The sequence below is a fragment of the Mya arenaria genome, chromosome 8, assembly GCF_026914265.1.
Source record: "Mya arenaria isolate MELC-2E11 chromosome 8, ASM2691426v1".
In the NCBI taxonomy this organism is placed as follows: Eukaryota; Metazoa; Mollusca; class Bivalvia; order Myida; family Myidae; genus Mya; species Mya arenaria.
The window spans coordinates 57768690-57788898 of record NC_069129.1 but is presented as its reverse complement, the minus strand read 5'-3'; the positions used below and the strand labels follow the sequence as shown (position 1 = coordinate 57788898).

Here is a 20209-nt window from a genome sequence, read left to right as displayed (position 1 = left end):
ACTCTCAATTACCTAAGTATATATATACTAACGTCTTGAGTCTGGGTGTGAGCTCTACACAGAACTTCACTACTCCATTACCTAAGCCAATATATATAACGTCTTGAGTCTGGGTGTGGGCTCTACACTCAGAACTTCACTACTCATTACCTAAGTCTATATATATAACGTCTTGAGTCTGGGTGTGAGACTCTACACTCAGAACTTCACTACTCCATTACCTAAGTCTATATATACTAACGTCTTGAGTCTGGGTGTGAGACTCTACACACAGAACTTCACTACTCTTTACCTAAGTCTATATATACTAACGTCTTGAGTCTGGGTGTGAGACTCACACACAGAACTTCACTACTCTATTACCTAAGTCATATATATAACGTCTTGAGTCTGGGTGTGAGACTCTACACACAAAACTTCACTACTCTTTACCTAAGTCTATATATACTAACGTCTTGAGTCTGGGTTGAGCTCTACACTCAAAACTTCACTACTCTATTACCTAAGTCTATATATACTAACGTCTTGAGTCTGGGTGTGAGACTCTACACACACAAATTCACTACTCCATTACCTAAGTCTATATATATTAACGTCTTGAGTCTGGGTGTGAGACTCTACACACAGAACTTCACTACTCCATTACCTAAGTCTGTATATACTAACGTCTTGAGTCTGGGTGTGAGACTCTACACAGAACTTCACTACTCCATTACCTAAGTCTATATATATTAACGTCTTGAGTCTGGGTGTGAGACTCTACACAAAACTTCACTACTCATTACCTAAGTCTATATATACTAACGTCTTGAGTCTGGGTGTGAGACTCTACACACAAACTTCACTACTCATTACCTAAGTCTATATATACTAACGTCTTGAGTCTGGGTGTGAGACTCTACACACAAACTTCACTACCATTACCTAAGTCTATATATACTAACGTCTTGAGTCTGGGTGTGAGACTCTACACACAGAACTTCACTACTCATTACCTAAGTCTATATATACTAACGTCTTGAGTCTGGGTGTGAGACTCTACAACAGAACTTCACTACTCATTACCTAAGTCTATATATACTAACGTCTTGAGTCTGGGTGTGAGACTCTACACACAAACTTCACTACTCCATTACCTAAGTCTATATATACTAACGTCTTGAGTCTGGGTGTGAGACTCTACACACAAAACTTCACTACTCCATTACCTAAGTCTATATATACTAACGTCTTGAGTTGGGTGTGAGACTCTACACACAGAACTTCACTACTCCATTACCTAAGTCTATATATACTAACGTCTTGAGTCTGGGTGTGAGACTCTACACACAGAACTTCACTACTCTATTACCTAAGTATATATACTAACGCTTGAGTCTGGGTGTGAGACTCTACACACAGAACTTCACTACTCTATTACCTAAGTCTGTATATACTAACGTCTTGAGTCTGGGTGTGAGACTCTACACACAGAACTTCACTACTCTATTACCTAAGTCTATATATACTAACGTCTTGAGTCTGGGTGTGAGACTCTACACACAAAACTTCACTACTCATTACCTAAGTCTATATATACTAACGTCTTGAGTTGGGTGTGAGACTCTACACACAGAACTTCACTACTCCATTACCTAAGTATATATATATTAACGTCTTGAGTCTGGGTGTGAGACTCACACCCAGAACTTCACTACTCCATTACCTAAGTCTATATATACTAACGTCTTGAGTTGGGTGTGAGACTCTACACACAGAACTTCACTACTCTATTACCTAAGTCTATAGATTAAACGTCTTGAGTCTGGGTGTGAGACTCTACACACAGAACTTCACTACTCTATTACCTAAGTCTGTATATATACTAACGTCTTGAGTCTGGGTGTGAGACTCTACACACAGAACTTCACTACTCTATTACCTAAGTATATATATACTAACGTCTTGAGTCTGGATGAGAGACTCTACACACAGAACTTCACTACTCTATTACCTAAGTCTATATACTAACGTCTGAGTTTGGGTGTAGAACTCGACACACAGAACTTCACTACTCTATTACCTAAGTCTATATATACTAACGTCTTGAGTTGGGTGTGAGACTCGACACACAGAACTTACTACTCTATTACCTAAGTCTATATATACTAACGTCTTGAGTCTGGGTGTGAGACTCTATACACAGAACTTCACTGCTCATTACATAAGTCTATATATACTAACGTCTTGAGTTTGGGTGTGAGACTCTACACACAGAACTTCACTACTCTATTACCTAAGTCTAATATACTAACGTCTTGAGTCTGAATGTGAGACTTTACACACAGAACTCACTACTCTATTACCTAAGTCTATATATACTAACGTCTTGAGTTTGGTGTGAGACTCGACACACAGAACTTCACTACTCTATTACCTAAGTCTATATATATTAACGTCTTGAGTCTGGGTGTGAGACTCTACACTCAGAACTTCACTACTCTATTACCTAAGACCATATATACTAACGTCTTGAGTCTGGGTGTGAGACTCTACACTCAGAACTTCACTACTCTTACCTAAGTCTATATATAATAACGTCTTGTCTGGGTGTGAGACTCTAACACAGAACTTCACTACTCTATTACCTAAGTCTATATATACTAACGTCTTGAGTCTGGGTGTGAACTCTACACTCAGAACTTCACTACTCCATTACCTTCCTAATATACTAACGTCTTGAGTCTGAATGTGAGACTCTACACACAGAACTCACTACTCATTACCTAAGTCTATATACACTAACGTCTTGTGTGTGGGTGTGAGACTCTGCACACAGAACTTCACTACTTATTACCTAAGTCTATATATACTAACGTCTTGAGTCTGGGTGTGAGACTCTACACTCAGAACTTCACTACTCTATTACCTAAGTCATATATACTAACGTCTTGAGTCTGGGTGTGAGACTCTACACTCAGAACTTCACTACTCTATTACCTAAGTCTATATATACTAACGTCTTGTCTGGGTGTGAGGCTCTACACACAGAACTTCACTACTTCATTACCTAGCTATATATATAACGTCTTGAGTCTGGGTGTGAGACTCTACACTCAGAACTTCACTACTCTATTACCTAAGTCTATATATACTAACGTCTTGAGTCTGGGTGTGAGACTCTACACTCAGAACTTCACTACTCCATTACCTAAGTCATATATTAACTCTTGAGTCTGGGTGTGAGACTCTACACAGAGCTTCACTACTCTATTACCTAAGTCTATATATATAACGTCTTGAGTCTGGGCGTGAGACTCTACACACAGAACTTCACTACTCTATTACCTAAGTCTATATATATAACGTCTTGAGTCTGGGTGTGAGACTCTACACACAAAACTTCACTACTCTATTACCTAAGTCTATATATACTAACGTCTTGAGTCTGGGTTGAGACTCTACACTCAGAACTTCACTACTCTATTACCTAGTCTATATATACTAACGTCTTGAGTCTGGGTGTGAGACTCTAAACCAAACTTCACTACTCCATTACCTAAGTCTATATATATTAACGTCTTGAGTCTGGGTGTGAGACTCTACACACAGAACTTCATACTCCATTACCTAAGTCTGTATATACTAACGTCTTGAGTCTGGGTGTGAGACTCTACACTCAGAACTTCACTACTCTATTACCTAAGTCTATATATAACAACGTCTTGAGTCTGGGTGTGAGACTCTACACACACAAACTTCACTACTCCATTACCTAAGTCTATATATATTACGTCTTGAGTCTGGGTGTGAGACTCTACACACAGAACTTCACTACTCTATTAACCTAAGTCTATATATACTAACGTCTTGAGTCTGGGTGAGACTCTACACACAAAACTTCACTACTCCTTACCTAAGTCTATATATACTAACGTCTTGAGTCTGGGTGTGAGACTCTACACTCAGAACTTCACTACTCCATTACCTAAGTCTATTTATATTAACGTCTTGAGTCTGGGTGTGAGACTCTACACACAGAACTTCACTACTCTATTACCTAAGTCTATATACTAACGTCTTGAGTCTGGGTGAGACTCTACACACAGAACTTCACTACTCTATTACCTAAGTCTATATATAACGTCTTGAGTCTGGTGTGAGACTCGACACACAAAATTCACTACTCATACCTAAGTCTATTTATACTAACGTCTTGAGTTCGGTGTGAGACTCTACACACAGAATTCACTACTCTATTACCTAAGTCTATATATATTTACGTCTTGAGTCTGGGTGTGAGACCTACACACAGAACTTCACTACTCCATTACCTAATCTATATATACTAACGTCTTGAGTCTGGTGTGAGACTCTACACACAAAACTTCACTACTCTATTACCTAAGTCTATATATACTAACGTCTTGAGTCTGGGTTGAGACTCTACACTCAGAACTTCACTACTCTATTACCTAAGTCTATATATACTAACGTCTTGAGTCTGGGTGTGAGACTCTACACACAAAACTTCACTACTCTATTACCTAAGTCTATATATATTAACGTCTTGAGTCTGGGTGTGAGACTTTACACACAGAACTTCACTACTCCATTACCTAAGTCTATATTCACTAACGTCTTGTGTGTGGGTGAGAGACTCTGCACACAGAACTTCACTACTCCATTACCTTAGTCTATATATACTAACGTCTTGAGTCTGGGTGTGAGACTCTACACTCAGAACTTCTCTACTCTATTACCTAAGTCTATATATACTAACGCTTGAGTCTGGGGGTGTGAGACTCTACACTCAGAACTTCACTACTCTATTACCTAAGTATATATATACTAACGTCTTGAGTCTGGGTGTGAGGCTCTACACACGGAACTTCACTACTCCATTACCTAGCCATATATATTAACGTCTTGAGTCTGGGTGTGAGGCTCTACACTCAGAACTTCACTACTCTATTACCTAAGTCTATATATACTAACGTCTTGAGTCTGGGTGTGAGACTCTACACTCAGAACTTCACTACTCCATTACCTAAGTCTATATATATTAACGTCTTGAGTCTGGGTGTGAGACTCTACACACACAGAACTTCACTACTCTATTACCTAAGTCTATATATACTAACGTCTTGAGTTGGGTGAGACTCTACACACACGAAATTCACTACTCTATTACCTAAGTCTATATATATTAACGTCTTGAGTCTGGGTGTGAGACTCTACACACAAAACTTCACTACTCTCATTACCTAAGTCTATATATACTAACGTCTTGAGTCTGGGTGTGAGACTCTACACTCAGAACTTCACTACTCTATTACCTAAGTATATATACTAACGTCTTGAGTCTGGGTGTGAGACTCTACACACAAAACTTCACTACTCATTACCTAAGTCTATATATATTAACGTCTTGAGTCTGGGTGTGACTCTACAGACACAGAACTTCACTACTCTATTACCTAAGTCTATATATACTAACCTTGAGTCTGGGTGTGAGACTCTACACACAGAACTTCACTACTCTATTACCTAAGTCTATATATACTAACGTCTTGAGTTGGGTGTGAGACTCGACACAGAACTTCACTACTCTATTACCTAAGTCTATATATACTAACGTCTTGAGTTTGGGTGTGAGACTCGACACACAGAACTTCACTACTCTATTACCTAAGTCTATATATACTAACGTCTTGAGTCTGGTGTGAGACTCTATACACAGAACTTCACTGCTCATTACCTAAGTCTATATATACTAACGTCTTGAGTTGGATTGTAGACTCTACACACAGAACTTCACTACTCTATTACCTAAGTCTATATATACTAACGTCTTGAGTCTGTGTGAGACTCTACAAACAGAACTCACTACTCTATTACCTAAGTCTATATATACTAACGTCTTGAGTTGGGTGTGAGACTCGACACACAGAACTTCACTACTCTATTACCTAAGTCTATATATATAACGTCTTAAGTCTGGGTGTGAGACTCTACACACAGAACTTCACTACTCTATTACCTAAGTCTATATATACTAACGTCTTGAGTTGGGTGTGAGACTCTACACACCAGAACTTCACTACTCTATTACCTAAGTCTATATATACTAACGTCTTGAGTTTGTGTGAGACTCTACACACAGAACTTCACTACTCTATACCTAAGTCTATATATACTAACGTCTTGAGTCTGGGTGTGAGACTCTACACTCAGAACTTCACTACTCTATTACCTAAGTCAATATATATAACGTCTTGAGTCTGGGTGTGAGACTCTACACTCAGAACTTCACTACTCTATTACCTAAGTCTATATATACTAACGTCTTGAGTCTGGGCGTGAGACTCTACACACAGAACTTCACTACTCTATTACCTAAGTCTATATATATTAACGTCTTGAGTCTGGGTGTGAGACTCTACACACAAAACTTCACTACTCTATTACCTAAGTCTATATATACTAACGTCTTGAGTCTGGGTTGAGACTCTACACTCAGAACTTCACTACTCTATTACCTAAGTCTATATATACTAACGTTTTGAGTCTGGGTGTGAGACTCTAAACACAAAACTTCACTACTCCATTATCTAAGTCTATATATATTAACGTCTTGAGTCTGGGTGTGAGACTCTACACACAGAACTTCACTACTCCATTACCTAAGTCTGTATATACTAACGTCTTGAGTCTGGGTGTGAGACTCTACACTCAGAACTTCACTACTCCATTACCTAAGTCTATATATATTAACGTCTTGAGTCTGGGTGTGAGACTCTACACACAAAACTTCACTACTCCATTACCTAAGTCTATATATACTTACGTCTTGAGTCTGGGTGTGAGACTCGACACACAGAACTTCACTACTCTATTACCTAAGTCTATATATACTAACGTCTTGAGTCTGGGTGTGAGACTCTACACTCAGAACTTCACTACTCCATTACCTAAGTCTATTTATATTAACGTCTTGAGTCTGGGTGTGAGACTCTACACACAGAACTTCACTACTCTATTACCTAAGTCTATATATACTAACGTCTTGAGTCTGGGTGTGAGACTCTACACACAGAACTTCACTACTCTATTACCTAAGTCTATATATACTAACGTCTTGAGTCTGGGTGTGAGACTCGACACACAAAATTTCACTACTCCATAACCTAAGTCTATTTATACTAACGTCTTCAGTTTCGGTGTGAGACTCTACACACAGAATTCACTACTCTATTACCTAAGTCTATATATATTTACGTCTTGAGTCTGGGTGTGAGACCCTACACACAGAACTTCACTACTCTATTACCTAATTATATATATACTAACGTCTTGAGTCTGGGTGTGAGACTCTACACACAAAACTTCACTACTCTATTACCTAAGTCTATATATACTAACGTCTTGAGTCTGGGTTGAGACTCTACACTCAGAACTTCACTACTCTATTACCTAAGTCTATATATACTAACGTCTTGAGTCTGGGTGTGAGACTCTACACACAAACTTTACTACTCTATTACCTAAGTCTATATATATTAACGTCTTGAGTCTGGGTGTGAGACTTTACACACAGAACTTCACTACTCCATTACCTAAGTCTATATTCACTAACGTCTTGTGTGGGTGAGAGACTCTGCACACAGAACTTCACTACTCCATTACCTTAGTCTATAATACTAACGTCTTGAGTCTGGGTGTGAGACTCTACACTCAGAACTTCCTCTACTCTATTACCTAAGTCTATATATACTAACGCCTTGAGTCTGGGTGTGAGACTCTACACTCAGAACTTCACTACTCTATTACCTAAGTATATATATACTAACGTCTTGAGTCTGGGTGTGAGACTCTACACACGAACTTCACTACTCCATTACCTAAGTCATATATATTAACGTCTTGAGTCTGGGTGTGAGGCTCTACACACAGAACTTCACTACTCTATTACCTAAGTCTATATATACTAACGTCTTGAGTCTGGGTGTGAGACTCTACACACAGAACTTCACTACTCTATTACCTAAGTCTATATATACTAACGTCTTGAGTCTGGGCGTGAGACTCTACACACGAACTTCACTACTCTATTACCTAAGTCTATATATATTAACGTCTTGAGTCTGGGTGTGAGACTCTACACACAAAACTTCACTACTCTTACCTAAGTCTATATATACTACGTCTTGAGTCTGGGTGTGAGACTCTACACACAGAACTCCACTACTCTATTACCTAAGTCTATATTACTAACGTCTTGAGTTTGGGTGTGAGACTCGACACACAGAACTTCACTACTCTATTACCTAAGTCTATATATATAACGTCTTGAGTCTGGGTGTGAGACTCTACACACAGAACTTCACTACTCTATTACCTAAGTCTATATATACTAACGTCTTGAGTTGGGTGTGAGACTCTACACACAGAACTTCACTACTCTATTACCTAAGTCTATATATACTAACGTCTTGAGTTTGGGTGTGAGACTCTACACACAGAACTTCACTACTCTATTACCTAAGTCTATATATACTAACGTCTTGAGTCTGGGTGTGAGACTCTACACTCAGAACTTCACTACTCTATTACCTAAGTCAATATATAACGTCTTGAGTCTGGGTGTGAGACTCTACACTCAGAACTTCACTACTCCATTACCTAAGTCTATATATACTAACGTCTTGAGTCTGGGTGTGAGACTCTACACACAGAACTTCACTACTCTATTACCTAAGTCTATATATACTAACGTCTTGAGTCTGGGTGTGAGACTCTACACTCAGAACTTCACTACTCATTACCTAAGTATATATATACTAACGTCTTGAGTCTGGTGTGAGACTCTACACACGGAACTTCACTACTCCATTACCTTAAGTCAATATATAACGTCTTGAGTCTGGGTGTGAGACTCTACACTCAGAACTTCACTACTCTATTACCTAAGTCTATATATACTAACGTCTTGAGTCTGGGTGTGAGACTCTACACTCAGAACTTCACTACTCTATTACCTAAGTCTATATATACTAACGTCTTGAGTCTGGGTGTGAGACTCTACAACAGAACTTCACTACTCTATTACCTAAGTCTATATATACTAACGTCTTGAGTTGGGTGTGAGACTCTACACACAGAACTTCACTACTCTATTACCTAAGTCTATATATATAACGTCTTGAGTCTGGGTGTGAGACTCTACACACAGAACTTCACTACTCTATTACCTAAGTCTATATATACTAACGTCTTGAGTCTGGGTGTGAGACTCTACACACAGAACTTCACTACTCTATTACCTAAGTCTTTATATACTAACGTCTTGAGTTTGGTGTGAGACTCTACACACAGAACTTCACTACTCTATTACCTAAGTCTATATTATAACGTCTTGAGTCTGGGTGTGAGACTCTACACTCAGAACTTCACTACTCTATTACCTAAGTCTATATATTAACGTCTTGAGTCTGGGTGTGAGACTCTACACTCAGAACTTCACTACTCCATTACCTAAGTCTATATATACTAACGTCTTGAGTCTGGGTGTGAGACTCTACACACAGAACTTCACTACTCTATTACCTAAGTCTATATATACTAACGCTTGAGTCTGGGTGTGAGACTCTACACTCAGAACTTCACTACTCTATTACCTAAGTATATATATACTAACGTCTTGAGTCTGGGTGTGAGGCTCTACACAGGAACTTCACTACTCCATTACCTAGCCATATATACTAAAGTCTTGAGTCTGGGTGTGAGGCTCTACACTCAGAACTTCACTACTCTATTACCTAAGTCTATATATACTAACGTCTTGAGTCTGGGTGTGAGACTCTACACACAGAACTTCACTACTACTCCATTACCTAAGTCTATATATACTATCATCTTGAGTCTGGTGTGAGACTCTACACACAGAACTTCACTACTCTATTACCTAAGTCTATATATACTAACGTCTTGAGTCTGGGTGAGACTCTACACACTGAACTTCACTACTCTATTACCTAAGTCTATATATATTCGTCTTGAGTCTGGGTGTGAGACTCTACACTACACAAACTTCACTACTCCATTACCTAAGTCTATATATACTAACGTCTTGAGTCTGGGTGTGAGACTCTACACACAAACTTCACTACTCCATTACCTAAGTCTATATATACTAACGTCTTGAGTCTGGGTGTGAACTCTACACACAGAACTTCATACTCTATTACCTAAGTCTATATATACTAACGTCTTGAGTCTGGGTGTGAGACTCTACACACAGAACTTCACTTCTCTATTACCTAAGTCTATTATACTAACGTCTTGAGTTTGGGTGTGAGACTCTACAAACAGAACTTCACTACTCTATTACCTAAGTCTATATATACTAACGTCTTGAGTTTGGGTGTGAGACTCGACACACAGAACTTCACTACTCTATTTCCTAAGTCTATATATACTAACGTCTTGAGTCTGGGTGTGAGACTCTATACACAGAACTTCACTACTCCATTACCTAAGTCTATATATACTAACGTCTTGAGTTGGTGTGAGACTCTACACACAGAACTTCACTACTCTATTACCTAAGTCTATATATACTAACGTCTTGAGTCTGAATGTGAGACTCTACACACAGAACTTCACTACTCTATTACCTAAGTCTATATATACTAACGTCTTGAGTTGGGTGTGAGACTCTACACACAGAAACTTCACTACTCTATTACCTAAGTCTATATATTTAACGTCTAGTCTGGGTGAGACTCTACACACAGAACTTCACTCTCTATTACCTAAGTCTATATATACTAACGTCTTGAGTTGGGTGTGAGACTCTACACACAGAACTTCATACTCTATTACAAGTCTATATATACTAACGTCTTGAGTTGGTGTGAGACTCTACACACAGAACTTCACTACTCTATTACCTAAGTCTATATATACTAACGTCTTGAGTCTGGGTGTGAGACTCTACACTCAGAACTTCACTACTCTATTACCTAAGTCTATATATATAACGTCTTGAGTCTGGGTGTGAGACCCTACACACAGAACTTCACTACTCTATTTACCTAAGTCTATATATACTAACGTCTTGAGTCTGGGTGTGAGACTCTACACACAGAACTTCACTACTCTATTACCTAAGTCTATATAAACTAACGTCTTGAGTCTGGGTGTGAGACTCTACACACAGAACTTCACTACTCTATTACCTAAGTCTATATATACTAACGTCTTGAGTCTGGGTGTGAGATTACACTCAGAACTTCACTACTCCATTACTAAGTCTATATATACTAACGTCTTGAGTCTGGTGTGAGACTCTACACTCAGAACTTCACTACTCCATTCTCTAAGTCTATATATAATAACGTCTTGTGTCTGGGTGTGAGACTCTACACACAGAACTTCACTACTCTATTACCTAAGTCTATATATACTAACGTCTTGAGTCTGGGTGTGAGACTCTACACACAGAACTTCACTACTCCATTACCTAAGTCTATATATACTAACGTCTTGAGTTGGGTGTGAGACTCTACACACAGAACTTCACTACTCCATTACCTAAGTCTATATACTAACGTCTTGAGTCTGGGTGTGAGACTCTACACAGAACTTCACTACTTTATTACCTAAGTCTATATATACTAACGTCTTGAGTCTGGATGTGAGACTCTACACTCAGAACTTCACTACTCTATTACCTAAGTCTATATATACTAACGTCTTGAGTCTGGGTGTGAGACTCTACACAGAACTTCACTACTCTATTACCTAAGTCTATATATACTAACGTCTTGAGTCTGGGTGTGAGGCTCTACACACGAGCTTCACTACTCCATTACCTTAGTCCAATATATATTAACGTCTTGAGTCTGGGTGTGAGGCTCTACACTCAGAACTTCACTACTCTTACCTAAGTCTATATATAACTAATCTTTGAGTCTGGGTGTGAGACTCTACACACAGAACTTCACTACTCTATTACCTAAGTCTATATATACTAACGTCTTGAGTCTGGGTGAGACTCTACACACAGAACTTCACTACTCTATTACCTAAGTCTATATATATTAACGTCTTGAGTCTGGTGTGAGACTCTACACACAGAACTTCACTACTCTATTACCTAAGTCTATATATACTAACGTCTTGAGTCGGTGTGAGACTCTACACACAGAACTTCACTCTCTATTACCTAAGTCTATATATATACGTCTTGAGTCTGGTGTGAGACTCTACACCAAACTTCACTACTCTATTACCTAAGTCTATATATTCAAGTATTGAGTCTGGGTGTGAGACTCTACACACAGAACTTCACTACTCGATTACCTAAGTCTATATATACTAACGTCTTGAGTCTGGGTGTGAGACTCTACACTCAGAACTTCACTACTCCATTACCTAAGTCTATATATATTAACGTCTTGAGTCTGGGTGTTGAGACTCTACACACAAAAACTTCACTTCTATTACCTAAGTCTATATATATTAACGTCTTGAGTCTGGGTGTGAGACTCTACACACAGAACTCACTACTCTTACCTAAGTCTATATATACTAACGTCTTGAGTCTGGGTGTGAGACTCGACACACACTTCACTACTCTATTAACTAAGTCTATATATACTAACGTCTTGAGTCTGGGTGTGAGACTCTACACACAGAACTTCACTACTCCATTACCTAAGTCTATATATACTACGTCTTGAGTTGGGTGTGAGACTCTACACAGAACTTCACTACTCCATTACCTAAGTCTATATATACTAACGTCTTGAGTCTGGGTGTGAGACTCTACACACAGAACTTCACTACTTATTACCTAAGTCTATATATACTAACGTCTTGAGTCTGGGTGTGAGACTCTACACCACAGAACTTCACTACTCCATTACCTAAGTCTATATATACTAACGTCTTGAGTCTGGGTGTGAGACTCTACACACAGAATTCACTACTCTATTACCTAAGTCTATATATATTACGTCTTGAGTCTGGGTGTGAGACTCTACACACAGAACTTCACTACTCTATTACCTAAGTCTATATATACTACGTCTTGAGTCTGGGTGTGAGACTCTACACAACAAACTTCACTACTCCATTACCTAAGTCTATATACTAACGTCTTTTAGTCTGGGTGTGAGGACTCTACACTCAGAACTTCACTACTCTATACCTAAGTCTATATATACTAACGTCTTGAGTCTGGGTGTGAGACTCTACACACAAAACTTCACTACTCTATTACCTAAGTCTATATATATAACGTCTTGAGTCGGGTGTGAGACTCTACACACTGAACTTCACTACTCCATTACCTAAGTCTATATATACTAACGTCTTGAGTCTGGGCGTGTAGAGTAGGAACCGTCTGCAAAAAGTGGGTCTGGGAACCAGACCAACGGGTTTAAAAGTATATATAGATTAGTAATCGAGTAGTGAGGTTCGTGTGTAGAGTTCACACCCAGACTCAAGACGTTAATATATATAGACTATATGGTAATGAGTAGTAGTGAAGTTCTGTGTGTAGAAGTCTCACACCCAGACTCAAGACGAGTATATATATATATACTTAGGTAATAGAGTAGGTGAATTCTGTGTGTAGAGTCTCACACCCAGACTCAAGACGTTATATATAGACTTAGGTAATAGAGTAGTGAAGTTATGTGTGTAGAGTCTCACACCCACACACAAGACGTTAGTATATAGACTTAGGTAATAAAGTAGTGAAGGTCTGTGTGTAGAGTCTCACACCCAACACAAGACGTTAGTATATATAGACTTAGGTAATAGAGTAGTGAAGGTCTGTGTGTAGAGTCTCACACCCCACACAAAGCGTTAGTATTATAGACTTAGGTAATAGAGTAGTGAAGTTCTTGTGTGTAGAGTCTCACACCCAGACTCAAGACGTTAGTATATATAGTTAGGTAATAGAGTAGTGAAGTTTGTGTGTGAGAGTCTCACACCCAGACTCAGACGTAGTAATATATAGACTTAGGTAAAGAGTAGTGAGGTCTGTGTGTAGAGTCTCACACCCGACTCAAGACGTTAGTATATAGACTTAGGTAATAGAGTAGTGAAGTTCTGTGTGAGAGTCTCACACCCAGACTCACAAGACGTTAGTATATATAGACTTAGGTAATGGAGTAGTGAAGTTCTGGTGTAGAGTCTCACACCCACACAAGACGTTAATATATATAGACTTAGGAATAGAGTAGTGAAGTTCTGTGTGTAGAGTCTCACCACCACACACAAGACTTAGTATATAGACTTAGGTAATAGTAGTGAAGGTCTGTGTGTAGAGTCCACACCCACACAAAGACGTTAGGATATATAGACTTAGGTAATAGAGTTGTGAGTTTTGTGTGTAGAGTCTCACACCACACACAAGACGTTAGATAAGACTTAGGTAATAAAGTAGTGAAGGTCTGTGTGTAGAGTCTCACACCCACACACAGACGTTAATATATAAGATTAGTAATAGAGTGTGAAGTCTGTGTGTAGAGTCTCCACACCACACATCAAGACGTTAATATAGACTTAGGTAATAGTAGTGAAGTCTGTGTGTAGAGTCTCACACCCAACTCAAGACGTTAGTATATAAGACTTAGGTAATAGAGTAGTGAAGGTTGTGTGTAGAGTCTCACATCAGACTCAAGACGTTAGTTATATAGACTTAGGTAATAGATAGTGAAGTTCTGTGTGTAGTCTCACACCCAGACTAAGACGTAGTATATATAACTTAGGTAATGCAGTAGTGAAGTTCTGGTGTAGGCTCACACCCCGACCAAGACGTTAATAATATTAGCTAGGTAATGAGTAGTAAAGTTCTGGTGTAGAGTCTCACACCCAGACTCAAGACGTTGTATATATAGACTTAGGTAATAGAGTAGTGAAGTTCTGGTGTAGAGTCTCACACCCAGACTCAAGACGTTAGTATATATAGACTTAGTTGATGAGTAGTGAAGTTCTTGGTGTAGAGTCTCACACACAACTCAAGACGTTAGTATATATAGACTTAGGTATGGAGTAGTGAAGTTCTGTGTGTAGAGTCTCACACCCACACACACGACGTATATATATAGACTTAGGTAATAGAGTAGTGGAAGTATTGTGTGTGAGAGTCTCAACCCCAGACTCAAGACGTTAATATATATTATCTAAGGTAATGGAGTAGTAAGTTCTGAGTTTAGGTCTCACACCCAGACATCAGACGAGTATATAGACTTAGGTAATGGAGTAGTGAAGTTCTTGAGTGTAGAGTCTCACACCCAGACTCAAGAGTAATATATATAGACTTAGGTAATGAGTAGTGAAGTTCTGTGTGTAGAGTCTCACACCCAAACTCAAGACGTTAATATATAGGACTTAGGATGGAGTAGTGAAGTTCTGTAGTGTAGAGTCTCACCCCCAGACAAGACGTTAGTATATATAGACTTAGATAATGGAGTAGTGAAGTCTTAGTGTAGGAGTCTCACACCCAGACTCAGACGTTAGTATATAGACTTAGTTAATAGAGTAGGATGAAGTTCTGAGTGTAGAGTCTCACACCCAGATTAGACGTTAGTATATATAGACTTAGGAATAGAGTAGTGAAGTTGGTGTAGAGCCTCACACCAGACACAAGACGTTATATATATATTGGCAATAGGTAATGGAGTAGTGAAGTTCCTGTGTAGAGCCCACACCCAGACTCAAGACGTTAGTATATATAGACTTAGGTAATGGAGTAGTGAAGTTCTGTGGTAGAGTCTCACCCCAGACTCAAGACGTAGTATATATAGACTTAGGTAATAGAGTAGTGAAGTTCTGAGTGTAGAGTCTCACACCCAGACTCAAGACGTTAGTATATATAGACTTAGGTAATGGATTAGTGAAGTTCTGAGTGTAGAGCCTCACACCCAGACTCAAGACGTTAATATATATTGGCTAAGTAATGGAGTAGTGAAGTTTTGAGTGTAGAGTCTCACACCACACACATAGACTTTAGTATATATAACTTAGGTAATAGAGTAGTGAGTTCTGAGTGTAGAGTCTCACACCAGACTCAAGACGTTAGTATTTATAGAACTTAGGTAATAGAGTAGTGAAGTTCTGATGTGTAGAGTCTCACACCCAGACTCAAGACGTTAGTATATATAGACTTAGGTAATAGAGTAGTGAAGTTCTGTGTGCAGAGTCTCACACCCACACACAAGACGTTAGTGTAATAGACTTAGGTAATGGAGTAGTGAAGTTCTTTGTGTATAGTCTCACACCCAGACTCAAGACGTTAGTATATATAGACTTAGGTAATGGAGTGTCAAGTTCTGTGTAGAGTCTCACACCCTGACACAAGACGTTATTATATATAGACTTAGGTAATAAAGTAGTGAAGTTCTGAGTGTAGAGTCTCACACCCAGACTCAAAGACGTTAGTATATATGGACTTAGGAAATGGAGTAGTGAAGTTCTGAGTGTAGAATCTCACACCCAGACTCAAGACGTTAGTATATATAGACTTAGGTAATAGAGTAGTGAAGTTCTGAGTGTAGAGTTTCACACCCACACACAAGACGTTAGTGTATATAGACTTAGGTAATGTAGTAGTGAAGTCTGAGTGTAGAGTCTCCACCCCGACTCAAGACGTTAGTAATATAGACTTAGGTAATGGAGTAGTGAAGTTTGTGTGTAGAGTCTCACACCCAGACTCAAGACGTTAGTATATATAGACTTAGGTAAAGAGTAGTGAGTCTGTGTTGTAGAGTCTCAACAGAATCAAGACGTTAGTATATATAGACTTAGGTAATAGAGTAGTGAAGTTCTGAGTGTAGTCTCACACCCGACTCAAGACGTTAGTATATATAGACTTAGGTAATGAGTAGTGAAGTCTGTGTGTAGGTCTCACACCCAGACTCAAGACGTTAATATATAGACAAGGTAATGAGTAGTGAAGTTCTGTGTGAGAGTCTCACACCCAACTAAGACGTTAGTATATATAGACTTAGGTAATGGAGTAGTGAAGTTCTGTGTGTAGAGTCTCACACCCACACACAAGACGTTAATATATATAGACTTAGGTAATAGAGTAGTGAAGTTCTGTGTGTAGAGTCTCACACCCACACACAAGACATTAGTATATAGACTTAGGTAATAAAGTAGTGAAGGTCTGTGTGTAGAGTCTGACACACACACACAAGACGTTAGGATATATAGACTTAGGTAATAGAGTTGTGAAGTTTTGTGTGTAGAGTCTCACACCCACACACAAGACGTTAGTATATAGACTTAGGTAATAAAGTAGTGAAGGTCTGTGTGTAGAGTCTCACACCCACACACAAGACGTAATATATATAGACTTAGGTAATAGAGTAGTGAAGGTCTGTGTGTAGAGTCTCACACCCACCACACAAGACGTTAGTATATAGACTTAGGTAAAAAGTAGTGAAGGTCTGTGTGTGAGTCTCACACCCACACACAAGACGTTAGTATATATAGACTTAGGTATAGAGTAGTGAAGGTCTGTGTGTAGAGTCTCACATCAGACTCAAGACGTTAGTATATATAACTTAGGTAATAGAGTAGTGAAGTTCTGTGTGTAGAGTCTCACACCCAGACTTAAGACGTTAGTATATATAGACTTAGGTAATGCAGTAGTGAAGTTCTGAGTGTAGAGCCTCACACCCCGACGCAAGACGTTAATATATATTAGCTCAGGTAATGGAGTATAAAGTTCTGAGTTTAGAGTCTCACACCCAGACTCAAGACGTTAGTATATATAGACTTAGGTAATAGAGTAGTGAAGTTCTGAGTGTAGAGTCTCACACCCGACTCAAGACGTTATAATATAGACTTAGGTAAGGAGTAGTGAAGTTCTGAGTGTAGAGTCTCACACCAAACTCAAGACGTTAGTAATATAGACTTAGGTAATGGAGTAGTGAAGTTCTGTGTGTAGAGTCTCACACCCACACACAAGACGTAATATAATGACTTAGGTATAGAGTATGTGAGATCTGTGTGTAGAGTCTCATACCCAGACTCAAGACGTTAATATATATTAGCTAAGGTAATGAGTAGTAAAGTTCTGAGTTTAGTGTCTCACACCCAGACTCAAGACGTTAGTATATATAGACTTAGGTAATGTAGTAGTGAAGTTCTGAGTGTAGAGTCTCACACCCCGACTCAAGACGTTAGTATATATAGACTTAGGTAATGGAGTTGTGAAGTTTTGTGTGTAGAGTCTCACCCAGACTCAAGACGTTAGTATATATAGACTTAGGTAATAGAGTGTGAAGTTCGTGTGAGGGTCTCACACCAGACTCAAGACGTTAATATATATAGACTTAGGTAATGAGTAGTGAAGTTCTGAGTGTAGAGTCTCACACCAGACTCCAGACGTTAGTATATATAGACTTAGGTAATAGAGTAGTGAATTCTGTGTGTAGAGTCTCACACCCAAACTCAAGACGTTAGTATATATAGACTTAGGTAATGGAGTAGTGAAATTCTGAGTGTAGAGTCTCACACCCAGACTCAAGACGTTAGTATATATATAGACTTAGGTAATGGAGTAGTGAATTCTGTGTGTAAAGTCTACACCCAGACACAAGACGTTAGTATATTAGACTTAGGTAATGAGTAGTGAAGTTCTGGTGTGTAGGTCTCACACCCAAACCAAGACGTTAGTATATATAGACTTACGTAATAGGAGTAGTGGAGTTCTGTGTGTAGAGTCTCATACCCAGACTCAAGACGTTAGTATATATAGACTTAGGTAATAGAGTAGTGAAGTTCTGTGTGTAGAGTCTCACACCCAAACTCAGGCGTTAGTATATATAGACTTAGGTAATAGAGTAGTGAAGTTCTGTGTGGAGGGTCTCACACCCAGACTCAAGACGTTATATATATAGACTTAGGTAATAGAGTAGTGAAGTTCTGTGTGTAGAGTCTCACACCCAAACTCAAGACGTTAGTATATATAGACTTAGGTAATAGAGTAGTGAAGTTGTGTGTGTAGAGTCTCACACCCAGACTCAAGACGTTAATATATATAGACTTAGGTAAAATGGATAGTGAAGTTCTGTGTGTAGAGTCTCACACCCAGACTCAAGACGATAGTATATATAGACTTAGTAGAGTAGTGAAGTTCTGTGTGTAGAGTCTCACACCTGACTCAAGACGTTAATATATATAGACTTAGGTAATAGAGTAGTGAAGGTCTGTGTGTAGAGTCTCATACCCAGACTCAAGACGTTAATATATATAGACTTAGGTAATAGAGTTGAAGTTCTGTGTGTAGAGTCTCACACCCACACACAAGACATTAGTATATTTATACTTAGGTAATAGAGTAGTGAAGTTCTGTGTGTAGAGTCTCAAACCCAGACTCAAGACGTTAGTATATATAGACTTAGGTAAAGGAGTAGTGAAGTTCTGAGTGTAGAGTCCACACCAAGACTCAAGACGTTAGTATATATAGAGATTAGGTAATAGAGTAGTGAAGTTCTGTGTGTAGAGTCTCACACCCACACACAAGACATTAGTATATATATACTTAGGTAATAGAGTAGTGAAGTTTGTGTGTCGGTCTCACACCAGACTCAAGACGTTAGTATATACAGACTTAGGTAATGGAGTAGTGAAAGTCTGGTGTAGAGTCTCACACCCAGACTCAAGACGTTAGTATATATAGACTTAGGTAATGGAGAAGTGAAGTTCTGGTTGAAGAGTCTCACACCAGAACTCAAGACGTTAGTATATAAGACTTAGGTAATGGAGTAGTGAAGTTCTGAGTGCAGAGTCTCATCATACCCAGACTCAAGACGTTAGTATATATAGACTTAGGTAATAGAGTAGTGAAGTTCTGAGTGTAGAGCCTCACACCCCGACTAAGACGTTAGTATATATAGACTTAGGTAATAGAGTAGTGAAGTTCTGATGTGTAGAGTCACACACCCACACACAAGACGTTAGTATATATAGACTTAGGTAATGGAGTAGTGAAGCTGTGTGTAGAGTCTCACACCCAGACTCAAGACGTTATAGATATTGACTTAGGTAAGAGAGTAGTGAAGTCTGTGTGTAGAGTCTCACACCAGACTCAAGACGCTATATATATGTCTTAGGTAGAGAATAGTGAAGTTCTGTGGTAGAGTCTCACCCACAGATCAAGACGTTTAATATATCTAGATTCGGTCATGGCGTAGTG

The 20209-nt window shown here is 38.8% G+C and overlaps 1 long non-coding RNA gene across 1 annotated transcript in view; it reads left to right on the top strand.

The window, feature by feature from the left end:
- Positions 1-20209, top strand: part of LOC128244604 (uncharacterized) — a 55992-nt gene that overhangs the window by 19050 nt on the left and 16733 nt on the right. The window lies entirely within an intron of this gene.